Source organism: Peromyscus eremicus, chromosome 2, assembly GCF_949786415.1.
Source record: "Peromyscus eremicus chromosome 2, PerEre_H2_v1, whole genome shotgun sequence".
Taxonomy (NCBI): Eukaryota; Metazoa; Chordata; class Mammalia; order Rodentia; family Cricetidae; genus Peromyscus; species Peromyscus eremicus.
In genome coordinates, this window is record NC_081417.1 from 6,336,610 (window position 1) to 6,355,415 (window position 18,806).

The following is an 18,806-nucleotide window of genomic DNA, read 5'->3' on the forward strand; positions in this document are numbered from 1 at the left end:
TACTGGCATAAAAACTGACATGTAGACCAATGGAATCATATCGAAAACCCTGGCATTAACCCAGACACCTATGAACACCTGATTTTTGACAAAGAAGCCAAAACTTTACAAAGGAAAAAAGAAAGCATCTTCAACAAATGGTGCTGGCATAACTGGTTGTCAACATGTAGAAGATTGCAAATAGATTCATATATATATCCATGAACAAAATTCAAGTCCAAGTGGATCAAAGACCTCAATATAAAACCAGTTACATTGAACCTCATAGAAGAGAAAGAAGGAAGTAGTCTGGAACAAACTGGCACAGGAGGCCACTTCCTAAATATAACAACAGTAGCACAGACACTGAGAAGAATAATTAATAAATGGGACCTCCTGAAACTGAGAAGCTTTTGTAGGGCAAATGACATGGTCAATAAGACAAAATGACAGCCTACAGAATGGGAAAAGATATTCACCAACCCCACATCTGACAGAGGGCTGATATCCAGAATATATAAAGAACTCAAGAAACTAGACATCAAAATACCTAACAGTCCAATTAAGAAATGGGCTATAGAGGTAAACAGAGAATTCTCAACAGAAGCTCAAATGCCCAAAAGACACTTAAGGAGTTGCTCAACATTCTTAGTCATCAGGGAAATTCAAATCAAAACAACTCTGAGATACCATCTTACACCTGTCGGAATGGCTAAGATCAAAAACACCAATGACAGCTTATGTTGGAGAGAATGTGGAGCAAGGAGAACATTCCTTCACTGTTGGTGGAAGATCAAACTTGTACAGCCACTTTGGAAACCAGTATGGCAGTTTCTCAGAAAACTGGGAATCAATCTTCCTCAAGACCCAGCTATACCAATCTTGGGCATATACCCAATGAATGATCAATTATGTTACAAAGACACATGCTCAACTATGTTTGTAGCAGCATTATTCACAATAGCTAGAACCTGGAAACAACCTAGATGCCCCTCAACCAAAGAATGGATAAAGAAAATGTGGTGTATATACACAACGGAGTACTATTCAACAGTAAAAAAAAAATGACATCATGAAATTTGCAGGCAAATGGATGGTACTAGAAAATATCATCCTGAGTGAGGTAACTCAGACTCAGAAGAACAAACATAGTATGTACTCACCCATACGTGGATACTAGATGTAAAGCTGATAACCAGACTACAACCCACAGCTCCAGAGAAGTTAGCTAACAAGGAGGACCCAAAGAGGCACACATGGATTGCTGTAGTTAGAGTTAGGGAAATAGATGAGATCTCCATGAGCAAACTGAAGGTGAGGGGGCAATAGAGGGTAGGGGATGGGGAATAAGAGCATAAGGGAACAGGATGGTTAAGCTGTACATGGACAGAATGGAAGAGCAAAGAAAGAGATACCATGATAGAGGGAGACATCATGGGAACAGGGAGAAACAGGGTGCTAGAGAAATTCCCAGCAATCTAGAAGGATTACCCCACTTAGACTACTAGCAATAGTGGAGAAGGTTCCTAAAGTGGCTTACTCTGATAATCAGATTGGTGAATACCCTAACTGTTATCATATCGCCTTTATCCAGTAACTGATGGAAGTAGATGCAGATATTCACAGCCAAGCACCAGATCAACCTCCAGTAGTCCAGTCAATGAGGGAGAAAATGGATTCTATGAGCAAGGGGCATCAAGATCATGATGGGGAAATGTACACAGAAAACCAACTAAACTAGTGGGAACTTATGAACTGTGGACCAATAGCTGTGGAGCCTCCTTAGGACTGAAGCAGGCCCTCAGCTTAGGTGAGACAGTTGTTTAGCCTGACCTGCTTAAGGGGCCCCTGACAGTGGGATCAGGATCCATCCCTGGTGCATGAGCGGGCATTTTGAAACCCAGTACCTGTGGTGGGATACCTTACGCAGCCTTGGTTCAGGCTTATAGGCTTGGACCTGCCTCAACTGAATGTACCAGGGTCTGCTGACTCCTCACAGGAGTATTTGCCTTGGACGAGGTGGGAATGGGGGGTGGGTTGTGGGGGATGAGGGGTGGGAGAAGGGAGAAGAGGAGCACCTGTGGTTGGTATGTAAAATGAACAGAAAATTTCTTAATAATAAAAAAGAAAAAATATTCTTTCACATCCTATAGCTGCATCAACTAAAACATCTTTTACCTTTCTCATATAACTGTTGGCTATTATTTCAAGTTTTAAGTACCATATATTAGAACTTAAAACAATATCTAGTGGTATCCCAGAAAGTAAACAATTTTAAATTCTTTTACATCAGTGTTTGTACATGAACACATTTTGTAGTTTTCAGAGTCATGTTTTTTCATTACACCGCTATTTGTATATACCCACAGATCCATATATGCTAGTTTTCCCAAGCTGTACTAAAATAAGCATTATCAAATGATAACATATTAAATTGCCAAATATTAAACTGCAAGGCAATCACGATGATGGGAAATAAAGTACTGGTGTTAAAATAGCTGGTGTGAGAAGCTGAATTCATCCCCTCATCTGCTCTTGTTCTGCTTGTACTAGAGGCAATATTAGGAGCAAATCTAATGGTCTGTTTCTTGCTTTTTGCTTGGGCATGCACCTGCTTCATCTCTGACACTATGTGAAGAAAGGGACCCTACCTTACCATGTTGGCCATTTTACCCTTTGTCCCTACATATCATCTTACATATAGAAATGGTCAAACATCAGGTGTAATCATTTGCCTGAATATGTTTCCTTACATAGTATTTGTCAATGAGTAGAGACAAACTATACTTTCCTGATGATGTGTAAGCAACTGTTTTCTCTTCAGATTATTTCTATTTGTCCATCTCATCAGCAAGGTAATCAGAAATCTCTCCTTAGTCAGAGTGACACAGTTCTTGTTTATCAGGGCATCCTCTGATAATAATAGAATTGGAATGGTTAGTGAATAAATGGACACACTTTATTCTTTAACTTGAAAATGATTCAGACAGTTCATAACCACATATTGCTACATATGTTTATATTTATAATATCTAATCCAGTATATTTCTAGTTTTCAAAAAACTCTAAAAATTATGAAGTTTTCAAACACAAATTCCCAATAAATTTGCAGTTGTCTAATAAGCTTGTTCTTTTAAAAATTATTTTTATCTGCTGAGTAGTATTCCATTGTGTCTATGTACCACATTTTGTTTATCCATTCTTCAGTTGAAGGGCATCTAGGTTGCTTCCATGTTCTGGCTATTACAAACAATGCTGAGAAAAACAATGACATCATGAGGTTTGCAGACAAATGGATGGATCTAGAAAAAATCATCCTGAGTGAGGTAACCCAGACTCAGAAAGACAAACATGGTATGTACTCACTCATAACAGGATACTAGATGTGGAACAAGGATGACTGGACTGCTACTCACATCACCAGGCAGGCTACCTGGAAAACAGGACCCCAAGAAAGACACGAGGATCGCCCAATGACAGAGAAATGGAATGAGATCTACATGAACAGCCTGGACATGAGTGGGGGTAGTGAAGGGCGAGGGTCGAGGGAAAGAGAGCTTGGGGGAGCGGGAGGTCCCAGCTGGATCAACAACAGAGAGGGAGAACAAGGAATAGGAGACCATGGTAAATGAAGACCACATGAGAATAGGAAGAAGCAAAGTGCTAGAGAGGCCCACAGAAATCCACAAAGATACCCCCACAACAGACTGCTGGCAATGGTCGAGATACAGCCCGAACTGACCTACTCTGGTGATGGATGGCCAAACACCCTAATTGTCGTGCTAGAAACCTCATCCAACTACTGAGGGATCTGGATGCAGAGATCCATGGCTAGGCCCCGGGTGGATCTCTGGGAGTCCAATTAGCAAGAATGAGGAGGGTTTATATGAGCGAGAATTGTTGAGACCAAGGTTGGATAAAGCACAGGGACAAATAGCCAAGCGAATGGAGACACATGAACTATGAACCAATGGCTGAGGGGTCACCAACTGGATCAGGCCCTTTGAATGGGTGAGACAGTTGATTGGCTTGATCTGTTTGGGAGGCATCCAGGCAGTGGGACCCGGTCCTGTGCTCATTGCATGAGTCAGCTGTTTGAAACCTGGGGCCTATGCAGGGTCGCTTGGCTCGTCCTGGGAGGAGGGGACTGGACCTGCCTGGACTGAGTCTACCAGGTTGATCTCAGTCCGCAGGGGAGGCTTTGCCCTGGAGGAGGTGGGAATGGAGGGTGGGCTGGGGGGAAGGTGAGGGGGGCGGGAGGGGGGAGAACAGGGGAATCCGTGGCTGATATGTAGAACTGAATTGTATTGCAAAATAAAAATTAAAAAAAAAATTTTAAAAAAAATATTTTTAATTATTTCTTTTATTTTGTGAGAATATAATATAACCACATTTCTCCCTTCTCTTTTCTCCCTCCAAAACCTCTTAGATACCTCTCTTTTCTTTTTTTCAAATTCTTGGCCTCCTTTTTCATTAATTATTGTTACATATACACATACATATGTAGCCAGAATTTTCTCAAGTCCTACCTGGCCCCGCCGTTGGGAAATATCTCTCCCACCTACATTCTGCAGCTGCTTGGTCCCAAGTAAGCACACAGAGGCTTATATTATTTACAAACTGTATGGTCTATGGGTCAGGCTTATTGTTAGCTATCTCTTATAACTTAACTCAACCCATTTCTATTAATCTACATGTTGCCACATTGTCTTGGCATTACCAGTCTGTGGGCATTTTGTTGCTCCTTGGGCAGTGGGCAGGCAGGTCCCACACTCTCCTTTTTTTTCCTGTCTCTCCAGTCCAAAAGTACTGCCTAACCTTATTCTGCCTCTCCATTGACCAAATAGCTTTATTTATCAACCAATCAGAGCAACACATATTCAAAGCATACAGAAAAATGTCCCACAGAATATATGTGTACATTTGTTCTTAAAAATTATGCTTGATTTATTCATTAGGTAAAGATAGCCGGAAATGGCATCTTAATATATTTTGCTGTAATGATAAATTTGAAGAGCCTTGGAAGATAGTAATACAAGGATTTCTGAGTCTTTCTCATCTTCATTTACTTAAGGACAGCAGTTCCAATGGATCTCCACTGTCATCTGAAGATAACTCCTATCACAGAGAGTTTCATCCACACCAATATAGATTTGTAATCATCCTCATCTGTTTCCCTAACACCCATTCATCTTCTCAGATTTGCCCATTACAGCCACATGGGAGTTTGAGTGAGGTATCTCTTACAATCCCTGGCATTTGAGTACTTGATCCCCACTTAATGGCATTGTTTGGTAAGGCTTAGGAGGTATGGCCTTGCTGGAGCAAGCAGGTCTCTGAGGGTGGGCTTTGAAGTTTCAAAGCTTCATACCATTGCTCATGGAATCTTTCAGTTCCCTGCTTACAGTTCAAGATATAAATTCTCACCTTCCTGTTTCAGCTGCCCCAACTGTGCCACCATAGACTCTGAAGTTGCTTTGGTCATAGTGTTTTGTCAGAGAAACAGAAAAGTAAATAATACAGGCCGTTTTCTTCATTGCAGAAATGGATTTGAGCCAATAATCCTTGCAACTTTCTTGACTGACTCATGTGCTTATAACCCTAAGTAAGAACTATCTGTATTGGTTTACATTTCCCTGATGGTTAAGGATGTTGAATATATCCTTAAGAATTTCTCAACCACTTGATATTCCTCTGTTGAGAATTCTCTGTTTAGATCTGTACCCCTTTTAAAATTGGATTATTTGGTTTGTTGATATCTAGTTCCTTGAGTTCTTTATATAATGACTCTGAGATTCCATCTTATACCAGTCAGAATGGCTAAGATCAAAACGCAAGTGACAGCTCATGCTGGAGAGCATGTGGATCAAGGATAACATTCCTCCATTGCTGGTGGGAGTGCAAACTTGTACAGCCACTTTGGAAATCAGTGTGGCAACTTCTCAGAAAATTGGGAATCATTCTACCACAAGGCCCAGGTGTATAACTCTTGGGCATATACCCAAAGGATGCTCAATCCTACCACAAGGACACTTGTTCAACTATGTTCATAGCAGCTTTATTCCCAATAGTCAGAACCTGGAAATGACCTAGATGTCACTCAGCCAAGGAATGGATGAAGAAAATTGCAGTATATTCACACAATGGAGTATTGCTCAGCCAGTAAAAACAAGGACACCACAAGAAAACTCATAGAATCAACTGACCTGGGCTCATAGGGGCTCACAGAGATTGAATCAACAACAGGGGAGCCTGCATGAGACTGACCTAGCACTCTGCATGTATGGGACAGTTGTGTAGCTTGGTCCTCTTGTGGGACTCCTAACAGTGGGAAGAGGCACTGTCTCCAACTCTTTTACTGGCTTTTGGGACCCTACTTCTCATACTAGGTCACCTTTCCTAGCCTTACTACATGGGGAGGTGCTTAATCTTACTGCAACTTGCTATGCCATGTTTTATTGATATTTTTGGAGACCTGTCCTTTCCTAAACAGAACTGGAGAAGGAGTGGATTGAGGAGTGGGAACAGAGAGGGAATGGGGGAAAGACTAGGAAGAGAGGAGTTAGGGGAAACTGCGGCCAGGATCTTAAATAAATAAATAAATAAATAAATAAATAAATAAATTTATATAAAAAGAACACAACAAACAAGAAAAAAACAAAGAAACCAGGAAATTTGAAAGCAACTGGCTAGAACTAGAAAATGAATTATCCTGGGGGCGGTAGCCAAGACCAAGAAAGATAAATGTGGTGTATACTGACTTGTAGTGGATATTATCTGTAAAAGAAAGGATAACTATGCTACAATCCACAGACCCAGAGAGACTAGGTAACAAGGAGGGCTCATGAGGGATGCCTGGATCTCCCTGGGAAGGGGAAATAGGAGAGATTTTGTGAGTGGACTGAGGGTGGACGGGGATGGAGAGCGATAGCTGGGGGTGAGGGAGAGTACTAAAATAGATGACTGGAAAGGGAGCCTTTCGGGTAAGGTAAAAACCTGGTGCAAGGAAAACTCCTAGGAATCTACAAGGATGACCCTAGTTAAGACTCCTAGCAATAGCAGATATAGAGCCTGAACTGGCCATCTCCTGTGACCAGGCAAGATTTCAAGTGGAGGAATTGGGAAACCAATCCAACCACATAACCTTTAACCTACTGTCTGTCCTGTCCTTGGGATGTGATGGGGTAAGGGTGGCCTAGACATTGGGGGAGTGGCCAACCAATGACCCGTCTAGCCTAAAACCCATGCTAGGAGAGTGAGCTCATCCTTGACACTCCCTGGAGCACCAGGACCCATAGCCTGGATCACCCAGAGAACTAGGATAGAACCAAACTCACCTGGAGGAAAAAAAAAGTCAGTGTAATAATGCATAATGACATTCTGCTATACGTATAGATTGGTGACTAGCCCAGTTGTCATCAGAGAGGTTTCATTTAGCAACTGATGGAAACAGATGCAGACCTACAGCCAAACATCAGGCGAAGTTTGGGGAATCCTTTATAAGAGAGGGAGAAAGGATTGTGGGAGCCAGAAGGGTGAAGGACGCTACTAGAAAACTCACAGAATCAACTTACCTGGACTCATAGGGACTCACAGAGACTAAACCAACAACCAGAGAGCCTGCACGGGACTGACCTAGGCACTCTACATATATGTTACAGGTGTGTAGCGTGGTCCTTTTGTGGAACTCCTAACAGTAAGAACAGGGGCTATGTCAAACTCTTCTACTGGCTTTTGGGACCCTACTCCTCATATTTGGTTGCCTTGTCCATCCTTAATACATGGGCATGTGCTTATTCTTACTGCAACTTGATATGCCATATTTTGCTGATACTTATGGGAAACCTGCCCTCTCCTAAACAGAAACAGATGAGAAGTAGATTAGGGAATGAGAACAGAGTGGGGAGAGGAACTGGTAGGAGAGGAGATAGAGGAAACTATCTGGGATATAAAATAAATAAATATTTTTTTCAAAAGCACTATCTGTATTTCTCATCATAATCAGATTTGAGGTCTAAATGTGATAATCTTTCCAGAGAAAGAAAAGCACCCGAGGAAGTCCTAGTTAACATTCAGTGGGCAGATGTGAGGCTGTGTACATACCCAACTCTCTGCCTTCACACTGTAAAAATGCTCAATGACTCTGTACTAGTCAGGGTTTCTATTGATGCAGTGAAATACCATGGCCAAATCAAATAGGGAGGAAAGGATTTCTTTCAGCTTATGCTTCTGTATTGTTCATCATGGAAGGAGGTCAGGACAGGAACTCAAACAGGGCAGGAACCTGGAGGCACAAGCTGATGCAGAGGCCATGGAGGGGTGCTGCTTATTGACTTGTTCCCCATGGCTTACTCATCCTGCTTTCTTATAGATTCCAGGACCACCAGCCCAAGGATAGGAATGCCCACAATGGACTGGGTCCTCCTCTGTCAATTGCTAGTTAAGAAAATGTTCTACAGGTTTGCCAATACCCCAGTACCAGTATTATGGAGGTATTTTTTTAACTGAGGTTCTGCCCTCTCAAATAACTTTAGCTTGTGTCAAGTTCACATTAAACTGTCCAGCACAGACTCTCAGCTCTGAGATGTACAGATACACACACACACACACACACACACACACACACACACACACACACATATGTATATATATATATATGCAGCCTCATTCTAAATACTGAACTCCAAAGCTTTTTCTATACCATGGTTCTTTACACTACAAAGATGGCTAAATAAGCATACTCAACTCATCCAAGACATGGCCTAATTTGAATAACTCTTTTTCTCCCTTGCTTAATTTTTAAAAGCCTGAGTGTAATTCTAAAAATGTATCCAATTGTTTCCATGTAGGTTTCAATCCTTTCTTCAATGTAATTTACAAATATCTTAGCCAAATTAGAATTTCTTCAACCTGGCCACACACATCTAAATTACTTTGATAAAGTTCATCTCTTTCCCTAAAAACGGTAACAGTTGTAGCAGTTTATATGTGGGAAATTTGCTAAGGTTCCAAACAGAAAAATTAAAGACCAAGCTCAGGCAACCAGACCCAGGTAACCATGCAAATTACAGGAAGGTCACTTGCCCAACTCACAAGAAATTCTGTGGTGCCCATCTGAGAGACGTGTGCACTCTCACAGTGTCAACTAACTGTGAGACATTGGCTGTTATTTGGCAATGTGTCCCTTTAGGCAGATGTTTCCTTTTCTGTTGCCCAACATCCTAGGTTCTAGTGAAAAGTTAAGACTAAATTATTAGGATGTTACATATAAAATAATCTTCATTTATCCAGAACACCTAATGACCATCAAATGGCATTAGCATATGATACACCCCTCCTTGTTTCAACCTTCTGAACTGACTTAACTGACTGACCAAAACATGTGAATCACTGTGATAGAATAAGCTCCAGGAGGTCAAGGTCAATTGTGATGTTTCTTCAAGAAAGGAGAAAACAAAGCCTCTGGGAGGCTTACTGCTCATTTCTCACTGCACAATCTTTCTCTCCCTATCAAAGCATTTTTTTTTTTTAAAAAATCTGGGATTCTCCCTCTTCTCACGTATTGACCATTAAGTATGCCTAATTTACTTCCAGAAAACTCTTATCTCCTGAGTACTGGCTTTTGTGCAGTTGAAGGTAGACCTAAATTTTGACTTTTGAGTGACAGGCAAATGAACTTATTGGCTTCTGAGTGTCAGGCAGATGGGTTTGGGTCTGTAATGAATTACTGTGTTTCTATATAGTGCACTTTTAGACTCTTTGGATTCAGATAAACCCATTTCTCTACCCCTACTTCTGTTTTCCATAAATATCATCAGATCATGTTGTTGGGGAAAGTCCTCTGAATTTGTTCAGTTTCTGAGAACTTTCAGAATTGTGAAACTTTCTTCTGTTTTATTGTCTCTACTTAAATAAACATTGTCAAACTTAGTTGGCCTAATGTTGTTAGCATATTTGGTGAGAATATTAAACAGACACATGTATCTACCTACTGTCTTTTAGAGTTTCTTGTCTTCTAGAAACCTTACCAACTCACTGGATCCAGCTTTATTTCCTTTTTCCATTTGATACAGCCAGACACTCTGAGGCTCTTCTATAGGACCCAACCCTATTTCTATCATGACTTTCAAACAAAAATTACTAGAAGAATCTGAGCTTTCCCAAAACACAAATTAATGTGGCTTAGAATCAGAGATTTGGAAATGTACCCACTCTCTCAGATAGTTCAAGGAAGCAATGAACTCAGTGGAGTCAGTTGGTACCTAAACACACTTGTTCAAAATTCTCATATTATTCTATTTTGGAATTTAGAAAAATGGACAAAATGAGGCTCATTATGCCTAGAAGAGTCATGCTGCCTGTGTACTTGATAACTGGGAAATGCCAATTCCAGACCACAGTGTGGTCTTCATTGTAGATGCGCTATTGTACACCATATCCTACACAACTATAGGCTAGGGTTTACTGTCTGGGAGACCAATTTGCTCATTGGTGAGATGTTTTTGCAAGTCACTGTGGCAAACAAGCTGTATCAGGTGCTCAGAAAACTTTATGGGACAGCTACATACACAGAGTTAATTTTTAAAATATCATTTTTATGACATGATAGAATATTTACAATGCTTTGTGATGAAAGTGATGAAGTGATTATATAAATAGGATTAACTTTGGACTCATTTATTTTATGGCACTTACAGAGTTACTAAACTTAATGATGTTACTTGTTTCATTTATCAAAAAGCAAAAAGAAGAAATAAAGAAAAGAAAAGAAAGAAAGAAGGAAGGAAGGAAGGAAGGAAGAAAGAAAGAAAGAAAGAAAGAAAGAAAGAAAGAAAGGAGGGAAGAAAGAAAGAAAGAAGAAAGTGTAAACACAGGATTTCAAAGTCAGACATTTTCTACAAGTGGTATTACTGTGTTAATAAGCACAAATTTTAAAATATGTATTTTTAAACATTTTCCTGAGATTGAGTTGATTTTTTAAATTATAAAATTGTACTACTTTTCAAGAAAAAGCTATAGCCCCTTTAAACAGTACAAGGTGTTGCCAATGCTCTTTGTTAACCCGCATAACTTGGTAATATGACCCTAACGGTAAAGGCACAACATACTTGAGTAATCAGATATGGATAAATCTAGCTGAGACTAACCTGGAAGTTATATCCCTGATGGTTAGCATTCATGGTGCAGGAAGGTGCTGCATATGCATATTTTCCAGAGGAAAAAATGATCATCAGTCTCACTCAGTTGTGAACCCTGATAATAATCATGACTGGTCTGGAAAGATATGACCATTGATGCAATAGTTGCATGGAAGTTGTGGCAGTAACCAGTCATTTATGATTGATTGAAATCCTCTTCTACAAGATTAAACCTGTACCTGTCACAACTAACAGCAAGAAGCTATGGCTAGACAAGTCACTCTCCTCAAGGGAGAACCCACTACTATCATATAGCTAAATGGAAACAATACTAAACTTACTCCAAATGATTACTACAGTACTCATAGATCAATGCATCTCCCAACACTCATCTAAGAAATATCTATTTGCAGTAGATGGTGATTAATACAGTGACTCGAAGCTATCCAAATTGCAGAAAATAAGAGTTGCAGAATGTTTAGCGTAAATGGAATATGCATGCCACACTCTCTTCTTCCGTAGCTCACAGAAGAGAGGGTGGAAAAACTGTAAGAGCCAAAGGCAATGGATAAAAAAAAAAAAAAAAGAAACTGTCCTTTGACCACAGCATGGCAGCTGCACATATGAATGCATAGCAATTGAAAGAGAATGTACAAGACCTATGCATACTCAAAGACCAAAGGCCAGCATGGAACTCTTGTCAGTTGTAACCTGTTGGAATAGGGAAAGTCAGTTTTTTCTAAGACTGTAGCCCCTGATAAGTAGACTGTTATCCAATGGAAGGTCACACAGGCAGGAATATTTGTGTAGCACATATTGATATTGATGGGGGAAAAGGACATAATGTTGGGTGTATGGGGAAGAGAGAATGAAAAGGGGGACTTGGGGAAAGAGAGTAAATGTCCCCAATATATGCTGTATGAAGTTCTCAAGGAACTAATTAATTTTAAAACAAAAAATAATCCAACAACCCCAACAGCCACATATTATTTTTTTTCTTTTACTGAAATTTTTTTTCATACAATATATTCTGATTATGATTTCTCCTCCCCCAATTCCTCTGAGATCCTCTCCATTTCCACTCCCATCTGAATTAACACCTTTTCTGGTTTTCGTTAGAAAACAAATAGGCATCTAAATAATAGTAATAATAATATAATAACAAAACAAAAACAAACAAACTGGAATAGGACAAAACAAACAGCAGAAGGAAAAGAGCCAAAGTGAAAGTACAGGAAACACATATAGAGGCAGAGATACACATGTTTGTACACTCAGGAATCCCATAAAAACACAAAACTGGAAGCTAGTAATGTATATTCAAGCACCTAAGGCTAAGAAGAAAAACAATGCCCTGACAAAATATTATGAAACAAAGAACCTCCAAAGATGCTCTTGAGTTCATTTTGTGTTGGTCATCTACTGCTGGGCATGGGGCCTGCCCTTGAGAGTGGTTTGTATCCCAGTGAGACTCTATTGGAGAAAAATATTTTTTCATTTGAGAATGGTTATACATTGTAGATAGCTTATGGGTTAGAAACGTGGGCTTGTGTCCACTTCTCTCAGTTCTGGGACCCGATCTGGTGCAGACCAATGTAGGCCTTGTGCATGCTACCACAGTCTCTGTGTGTTCATATATACGTTGGATCTGCTGTGTTTAGAAGATCTTGTTTTCTATGTGTTCTCTATTTCCTCTGGCTCTTACACTCTTTCTGTCTCCTTTTCAGCAGGGTTTCTTGAGCCCCTGGAGGGCGGGATTCCATCGAGAAATCCTACTTAGGAATGAGTGTTCCAAGGTCTCTCACTCTCTGCATATTGTACAGCTGTGGATCTCTGAATTTGTTTCCAGCTACTTTAGGAGGAAACTTTTCTGATTATGACTGAGGAAAATACTAATCTATGAGCACAGCAAAATGTCTGTAGTAGTCATTTTATTGTTATAATCCTTGAGCAGAACAGTAGTATTTGGTTTTACTCTAGGTCCCTGGTCTACCCAGTCCTAGGTTCTGAGACACCTGAGCAAGGTCTAGGATAGGTTCATCCCATGGAGTGGTCTTAAATCATATCAGATCTAGGTTGGTTACTTCCATAAGCTTTGTGTTACCACAGCATCTTTCAGGCAGGTCAAGACTGCAGACTGAAGGCTTTTTGGCTGGGTTGGTATTTACCTTTCTCCTCTGGTAACATGCAGAGTACCTTCTGTATCATGAACACTAGTCAGTAGCAGTGAAGGCTCTATGTAGGCATCAACTCAACATCTCCATACGGTGCAGGTTTTGTCTTTAGCAATAGGGCCTCACCATCAGTGTGTGGAAAGCAACCAATAGCTTTAGCAATAGCTTGGGTTTGTTTGGGGGAAGTCTATGGGGACTCTTTGGCCAACAGCTAAGTTAGTTGTATCTCATTTCCAGTACTGGGAGATTTATTTGAAAGAAAATGTTATTTCAATGAAAAAAATTTAAATGAGGAGCTTCATGGATATTAATTCTGTTAAAAATATATGACATAACAGCTCCTATGTCAGTTTTGAATAATAACTGATTGATATAATTACTAGTTGAATTTCAAGAACAAAAAATAACTTTTCAGTGGATGAAAATTCCGTTATTACAAACAATAAGATACATTGGCACTATCTGTATCTAAAACCTTATTCCCTTTAAATTTTCAAATATTTGATTATCTTTCTCGACAATAATTGCCATTGAACACAAATTTAAAATAATACAAATTAAGATCAATATTTTTCACTGATATAAAAGAAAGACATTAAAAATTGTAGATGTTTTGCTTAGATTAATACAAATTTCAATTTTAAGTAGACCAAAAAAACATTATGGTCTTTTTGATGAAGTTTATTTCTCTTGCATTATTCCAATATTGAAAGAGTTCCATGTAGAGGCTTCGTCCATGGTATAATCAAAGAAACCCAGTTGTATTAAGTCATTTTGTGCTGCTGAAACAAAATATGTGAGACTGTATAGTATATAATATCATATATAGCTCATAATTCTGAAGGTTTGTGAGCATGGCATGAGTTCCTATTCAGCTTTGATGAAACCTTGCCTTTTGATATTAATGGAGAGTGTCACAAGGAAGGGAGGATGCCAAGAAGTAACAAGGAGAGAAAAGAACCCAAGAGCAGGAGTGACCAGGCATATTTTATAATTTACCCAAAAAGATTTACTCCAAAAGGACAAGCACCACCCAACCAAAGCTCAAAGTCACCTTGCACTAAACTTACCTCTTCAAGATTCCATCATTTACCATGACACTGTACTGGGGACCAAGTTTCCAGCTCATAAACTTTTGATGGATCACTAATACCAAAATCATACCAGTAACTTTGATCATTCTCAAGGCCTAACCATCTGGGATACTTAGGCATTAACTGTATCTAACCAATGTAAACAGGATGAGAATGCAGGGAGGGAAGTAGTGCCACTGGGTGAGGGCTCTTTCAGGTCTGTGTTCTCTGCTGTCTAAAAACTGCACCCACAATTGACTATTGATCACTGTGTTTGCAACATAAAGCTTCATAGACTCCACCTGAATCAAGTCACCAAAGCATGCCCTCAGTTACAGGACACATTACACAAACATCTTACAATGATAGCTACTGAAAGCACAGATCATTCTGTGATACTTCTGCCAGAGAATGATGTAGCATGAATCTTAAAACGTCTTATTAATAAAAACAAACCTGGGGCCAGGTATTGGGGTGAATGCTGGAAGATCAGAGAAGCAGAACAAGCCACAGCTTCCTCACCTTGCCAATTCCTCAGCTGATCCCATTTCCTCAGACTGGAATCCTCTGAGTCCTTATCCAAACGGACTGCTTCTCGAAAACCTGAAAGCTTAACCAGGCAAATGCTTCTAGTTTCTGGTCTTCATGCCTTATATACCTTTCTGCCATCACTTCCTGGGATTAAAGACTCACTTCTTGGGATTAAAGACGTGAGTCACCATGCCTGGCTGTTTCCAGTGTGGCTTTAAACTCACAGAGATCTAGATGGATCTCTGCCTCCCAAGTGAAAGAATTAAAGGTGTGTGTGCCAACATTTTCTGGCCTCTATATCTAGTGGCTATTCTGTTCTATGACCCCAGATAAGTTTATTAGGGTACACAATATTTTGGGGAACACAATACCACCACAGAATAGAAGCAGAGTATAACCATGAGGAAGAAACCAGAGAAATAAAGATTATGTGTCACTCTACAAAAACAATTGGTACTGATTGGTTCTAAAAGATGTCCTTTAAAGAAAACAGTGAAGGGGATCATTTTAGGCTGAAAGAATCAGGAGCAGCATGGCAACAAAGTGCAGCAATGGTTCTTTCTTAGATTCCAGATTAGAAAGAACAAAGAAGCATAAGGGATGTTTGGGAACAATTTTGAAGAATTAGTCATGCACTTTACATTAGATAATATTTCATCTGTGCCAAATGCCTGAATTGTGAAATACATGCAGCAACGTGTGGCTGGAAATGTAATATCAAGTAAATTTCATAAAATGTTATTGTTAGTGCATTAGGTACAAGTTGGTGACTTGCATTTAGCAAGGAGCTGAATGTTCCAAAGATTTGATATTTTAAAAATAAAATACAAATGTAGAAGGTGTATTTCTATATAATATTTTTACTATTATTGTATATTTTCTCATGATTGACACATTTACATAATGTTCAATTGTATTATTATCTTAAAGCTTCTTAAAATAGAAAGCCAGCCATGATAGTTCTTGTAGCTAATTTTCAATTTATATAAATTAATTTAAAAGACCTAAGACAAGGAATTACTACATTAGAAAGACAGAGAAGAGAAACCTTTGAAGAGTCAGAAAACATAACTAACATAAAGTATCTTTTCTATGGAATCAAACCTTCACATGCAATATACCAGCTGTGTTTTGACTAATGTCTATGGAAATTTGCCCCAAAGCAAGCAGTGCTGTGGGATGGTCTGTATGGCAGAAGTGTTGCTGATTGGTCAATAAATAAATCACTGATTGACCAGTGGCCAGGCAGGAAGTATAGGCAGAACAAGGAGAAGAATAAAGCTGGGAAGTGGAAAGCTGAATCAGAGAGACACTGCCAGCCACCATGATGACAAACAGCATGTGAAGATGCCAGTAAGCCACAAGCCATGTGGCAAGGTATAGATTTATAGAAATGAATTAATTTAAGCTGTAAGAACAGTTAGCAAGAAGCCTGCCACGGCCATACAGTTTGTAAGCAATATAAGTCTCTGTGTTTACTTGGTCATGTCTGAGCAGCTGTGAGACTGGCAGGTGAGAGAGATTTGTCCTGACTGTGGGCCAGGCAGGAAAACTCTAGCTACAAAGCAGTGGTTTTTTTCTTTCATTTTTCTTTATTAAGAAATTTTCTACTCACTCCACATACTATCCACAGATTTCCCCCCCTCCTTCGTCCTACCCCTCAGCCCTCTTTCCCAAGCCACCCCACATCCCCACATCCCCAAAATCAAGGTCTCCCATGGGGAGTCTGCAGAGCCCAGCACACTGAGCCTAGGCAGGTCCAAGCCCCTTCCTACTGCACCAAGGCCATGCAAGATGTCACACCACAGGCACCGAGTTCCAGAAGCCTTCCCATAGACCAGGGACAGATCCTGATCCCCCTGCCTGGGTGCTCCCCACACAGTTTGAGCCAAACAGCTGTCTTCCATATCCAGATGGCCTAGTCCAGTCCCATGAGGGCTCCCCAGCCATCAGTCCACAGTTCATGGGCTTCCACTAGTGTGGCCGGTCATCTCTGCACGTCCTCCTTGCCTGCGGTATCTCTCCTCTCTCTCATCAATTGGATTCCCGGAGCTCAGCCTGGTGCTTGGCTGTGGATCTCTATATCAGCAAGCAGTATTTTTCAAGGTCAACAATCTCACAAACCTTAGGTACAATTTGGAGTTGATAGGGGAAAAAAACATGTGTCATTATCAAAAATAGCAGTCAATAATTTGTATTTTACTTTTATTTCATCAAAAATGATTTTATGTGTAGGGCCTGGATTCTTTTCTTTAGCTTGTAGCTGTGGTTCTTAAGCATAGACATGGAGAAATGATCTCTCCCAACACCTGGTGTCCAAGTGCCATAGGAAGCTTCAAAGCTGAACTGAACCCTCAGTACTCTCTGGGTTCTTTGCTTCTCTAGTTCAAATTTGTTTGTTTGTACTACATACTTTGGGGCTACAGTATGTTATTTCCATATAATTGCACAGTGTGATGATCAAATTAGGGAAATTTGCGTTTTTACTCCCTTTAATACTTATTTCTTTGGGTTGGGAAGCTTCCAACTCTTCTAGATCTTTATAACACATATAATAAATTATTCTGAACATAGTCTTCTAACTGTACTGTGAAACACTAGCTTGCATTGTAAAATTGGGCTTGAGTGTTTGTTGTTCATCCCTTCAAGTTCCTCTGGTGGCCACTATTCTAGTCTACACTATGAAATGATCTCTTTCAGTTTCCCATTTAAGTGAGGTATTTCTCTTCTTTAGCCCAACTCATTTCATTTCTAAGGTCCTCCACTTTCTTCTTACTCTTGGTTCCTCAAATCAGGTAGAGACCTTGCTTCAAAAGATTCCCAATGAGACACTTGGAGAATTTCAAGTACACCTTATCATATTATTATTTTGAGGATTAAATGGTTTCAATTTTTCTCCATCTATTATTTTGAACTTACAGCATTTTGAATTAAACACACTTTAAATCATTGAACTTTTTTCACTAACATCTGTTTGATGATTGTTTTGGGTTCTGAATTTTGACTTCATTAAAAAGAAATGCATTATTGAATTTCCATGAGATTGCAAGTTTTCTGTAAATTTTGTTGTTTTTGAAATCTAACTTTAAGCCATGGTGGTCTGATAAAGAAGGTTAATCCAATTTTTTTTTATATCTGTTGAGATTTGCTTTGTGATCGAGCATGTGGTCAATTTTAGAGAAGGTTTGATAGGGTGCCAGGAAGAAGGTATATTCTTTTGTGTTAGGGTGGAATGTTCTTTAAATATCTATTAAGTCCATTTGAGTCATAACTTCTGTTAGGTCCCTTATTTCTCTGTTAAGTTTCAGTCTGGCAGATCTATCCAGTGGTGAGAGTGGGGTGCTGAAATCTCCCATTACTAATGTGTGAGATTTGATGTGCGATTTAAGCTTTAGTAGTGTTTCTTTTACAAATGTGGGTGCCCTTGTATTTGGGGCATAAAGGTTCAGAATTGAGACTTCATCTTGGTGGATTTTCTCTGTGATAAGTATGTAATGTCCTTCCCAATTTCTTTAAGTTGATTTAGTTTGAAGTCTATTTTATTAGATATTAGGATAGCTACACCAGCTTGATTCTTAAGTCCATTTGATTGGAAAGTCTTTCCCCAGCTTTTTACTCTGAGGTAATGTCTGTCTTTAAAGATACCAGTTTTGTTCTATAGACACCAGAAAGCATGCTTAAAGGCATGTGGAAAAAATGCCTTTATGCATCTGCCTTGAAGAATGTTCATCAATAATGTTGTATGGAGTTGGCTTCCCAACATATTTCCAAGCCAGGACACTAGTGAAACAATGGACGCTTTGTAAAACTTTATTCTATAAAAAGCTTCTTTATTCCCTGAGACAATATTTCTGACATGTATGTAATGGGAAATCTTGGTCAACTAGGAAGCGTGGTTTCCTGTGGAGATG